Source organism: Pteropus vampyrus, unplaced genomic scaffold (assembly GCF_000151845.1).
Source record: "Pteropus vampyrus isolate Shadow unplaced genomic scaffold, Pvam_2.0 Scaffold579, whole genome shotgun sequence".
NCBI lineage: Eukaryota > Metazoa > Chordata > Mammalia > Chiroptera > Pteropodidae > Pteropus > Pteropus vampyrus.
In genome coordinates, this window is record NW_011889360.1 from 57,916 (window position 1) to 62,359 (window position 4,444).

The window sequence follows — 4,444 nt, forward strand, 5'->3', positions numbered from 1 at the left end:
CAGTACAGTTCTCCCCCCTCATTTCCACCATCTGTCAGGCTTGGGAAATCAAATGATAAGTTTTGTATTTCTTCTAGAAAAAGGGAGGAAAAAAAACAGGTTAATATTAACTTCAGAAAAATACAACATTGATATTGAACAGGATATTTATGAGCTATAACAAAAACAAGATTGTCATATAATTGCAAACAATAATTGTCTCAGTGGATCTCACTGATAAAAATGGATGTAGGCATAAGCAGAAAACTTATATGATTTCAATCTTTACCACAATACATTCAGGTGATTGATTAAAGTTCAGTGGTTAGATGAGTTTTTCAATAGATTCAATGAGATACATCAAAGGCACATAGAAATTATCTCCTGTTCTCTGAAAAAAACTTAAACTCTGTCCAGTAGAGTAACACCTACTGTGATTCTATAAAATATAGGCTTTTTTTTTTTTAGTTGAATCTCAGGAACATAAATTTGAAACAAAGTTGTCCACAATTCCATTTTTGAGAAATATGACATTGTTGAGATTTGTAGTTTATAAAAACACTTTAAATTTGGAATTATGAAAAAGAGGATTAAAATATACACAGAAAATGGTCATTTTACCTATCAAATTAACAAAGTGGGTTAGTCAATTATGATAATAATGATCTGTGCTAGGAAAAACTCAAGAAGATGTTACTCTTCCATAAATTTTTCGGGAAAGTAATTAGTTCACACACATTAAGTCTTAACCCTGACAAAAATAAAAAGCTATCTATTTTTATTGAAGATTTTATTCTTAATAAGCTGTCATAAGATCTATTTAATTGCATTGAGAAAATTGTGAAAAACAATATCCATAGCTACATTGCCACAGTGTTTATAATATTAACAATGGGAAAATTTAATTGTCAAAAATAGAGCAATTCTTAAACTATGGTGCATCTTATCCTCGGTAGAAAGCTATCATGTTCTTAGAATTTATGTTTAGGTGATGGTTAATTTTTTAAAATTTATATAATACAATATTGGTATGGGTAGAGGTACGAATATATATGATAGCGATATCATATGTTATCACTGTCATTGGCGATAACTGAAAGGTGAAGCTTTTACCCACATTAAAAAAGAGATAAGTGAAAACTTTCCCAAGTTCTCCCAAGAACTTGGTTGTAGCAAGAAGTTATATTCGTATCCTGTAATGGAATCTACCATTCAGACCTGACATTAAAGAAAAGGCATATGAAATTTGAAGCATTTTACTCTGTAACCTCCCTCCGGGACAGCAGGCAAAGCATATTTATGACTTGTAGTGAAAATTAAGTGAAGAGATTCTGCACTGGAAACAAAACCTTGTATTTTCTTTACATCTTGAGTCAATTGTAGAGAAGGAAAAACAAATCACCTACCTGAAGTCATAGTTTTCTCCACTTGACAAAAAATCCGCAAAACCCTGAAATTGCCCAATTCAGAGTTAAAACGGGAAAATCTACTTGAAAAATTGTCTTCCTAATGTTCTAGGTTGATAATAAGAAACTAGTTTATGATAAACCCAACAAAAATCTCAACCTGTTCACCGCATCTACTGAGCAGAGATAGTTCACATGACCTGACCCTCCATCTCTCCATGACCAACTCCCAGGCACATCGATTCAACCCTCAAAATTAGGGTGACAACTAGGGAGCTCCTCCATGTTCATAAATTTCAGATTCTATGACAAAAGTTGTTGTGAAATAAGGTGGGAAAAGATGAAAGAGAGAGAAAGAGAGAGGGAAAGGGGGTGGTGGGAAAAGGTCTATCGTTTGTTTATTCTGTTTTCATTCATACACATCAACAACGTTTGACGTTACAGAGGAAATTATCCTAATTCACCGTTAACTCTGTCTGAATACTAAAAAACAACAGCATTTGAAACGAGTAAGTGCAAAGAATTATGGGCTCTACTAAAACAGTCTCTAATTAGAAGGAAGACGAATTAACTATATCCTTAAAATAATTGTTTACTGGGAAAATAAGTCTCTTTCCATTTTCCAGTAACCAGAGCCTGGTTCTAGCTAACAAACCTGAAGGCAGACATCTCCTCCCTGGCGGTGAAGACGTTAAGACGAGTACAGTTAGAGACTTATACTGTAATTTAAGCTCCTGAGGAATGGGTCCCTCAAGTTGCAAACCAATTATTAATCTCTGTGGTATAACAAACTATGTAAAAATTAAACTAAGACTACTTATGATATAACAGAAATAATTATTTCTATGGAATATCATCAGGAAATTTATTTTTTTAATTGTCCCAATTTGGGAAAACAGTGTTTAAAACCATACTTGTCTCCTTCCAGATTTTAAGGTGCATTACGATATTACATCCTAGTGTCATACATGTAGATCACAACTCAGATTGCTAAAATGAAATAAAATGAATATTTCCTATAAATTCTCCCTTTTTTATGATATCACAAAACTTCCTAAATTCCTGAAAGCCACAGTGATTAAAGCCACTCTAGAATTCCTTAAATGCCATAAAAGTAATGAACCTACCGATCAGAAAACTATATAATAGTTCTTATTTTGGGGGCACTTGTATTTCAACCTATTGTAAATATTATACAAATATTAACTCATTTTATATTCATAAGAAGATATCTTAACAATATATAGTTGTTCAATCAACATGTTTAAGAATGTTATGTATAAGGATGAGTTGATGCCTTCTTCATTATCCTATCGCCTCTTGATCCTTTGTAATATTTTTTCTAAAGTCTTTGTTTAATATTGATATATCTACACATGTGATATTTTCTCTTCTTTTATATTTAACTTCATATCTCTTCAAAATTAAGTAGTTTCTTTAGATAGCACAGAATTTTGTTTTGCCTTTATGTGCAATATGATAATCTTTTAGTTGTTATGCATAGACTGTTTATAGTTTACGCAATTATTGATATGGTTGAATTAAATACCTTACCTCAACACCTTAACTCTACGTGTTTCACTTCTTTCCTGTTTCCTTCTTCTTACTTTCCGCCATCCTTCAAACTGAGATTTTTAAAAATCCCTATTGACGTTATTTTTTCTTCTTTATAAAATTATAATGATTTTCAGGAGTCAATAGTAAACATTTAATAAATCACAAGTTTTGTATGGGTCATGAAACAGTCAATTCCCCAGTACTCTCTTATCCTATATGCTGTTATTTTATTATATTATACAGAGTTTTATACAGTTTACAAATGATATTTTATTGCTATTGTTTTTATTCCTTCAGCACTTTTATAATATTACTACACTTTCTCCTAGCTTGCAAAGATAACCTATAGAACAATTAAAACTAGCGGAAAAAAGGGATCAAATATAAGGTGAAGGAAGAAAATCTAACTTTGGGTTGTGAATACTCAAGGCAGTATACATATGACATATTATTGTATACTTGAAACCTATATAATTTGATTAACCGAAGACACTCCAAAAATTTAATTAAAAAAAGAAAAAATACATTTCAAATTTACATTTAATATGAAATTGCCTATGTTTTTTATTTCTTTGTGAACTTCATTTTCTGTCTGGTATGTATGATATTCCTTCTCCCCGCAAAACATATTAAATACTTTTGGTAATACATGTATACCAGTAATAAATTACCTCTGTTTTCGTTAGTTTGAAAATAGCTTAATGTTATTTTATTTTTGAAAATTTTTTTATATATACCATTCTGTAGTGACAGTTGTTTAGTTGTTTTTCCTCTTTAACACTTTCGTTTTTTCATTCATTCTTTTTTAGCTTTCAGAGTTTCAGGCAAGACATCTACACTAATATTTATCTTTCTTTCTTTATATAAGTTATTCTAAAGTGGAGGTGGTTTGATTTTGTATCCACCCACACACATATATAAGGGAAATTTAGCAATAAATCCAGAATATTTTTGACTGTCATACTAGAAGGAGGTGACAAGGGCATCAAGTTTGTAGAGAGCACGGATGCTGTTTAACATCCTTCAATGCCACTGATAGCACTCCACAAGAAAACTCACTCAGGGTCGAGAGCGCTGTGGTTAACCGAAACAATAAATTGCATAGAAGAAAACATAGGTACCAAACACATGGACCCTGGTTTAGAAAGGATTTTATGAATTTAACCTCAAAGACAAGGGAAGTAGTAGCCAAAATCAATAAATGGGAACATATCAAACTAAAAAGTTTCTGCATAGTACAAAGAAACCATCAACAAAATTAAAATTACCATATGTCCTGGCAATCCCTCTTTGGGGTATCTATCCCCAAAATTTGAAAACATTTATCCGTAAAGACATATGCACCCTGATGTTCATTGCAGCATTATTCATGGTGGCCAACACATGGAAACAAACAAAGTGGCCTTCAATAGATGATTGGATGAAGAAGATGTGGTACGTATATGCCATGGAATATTACTCAGCCATAAGAAGAGATGAAATATGGCCATTTGCAACAACAT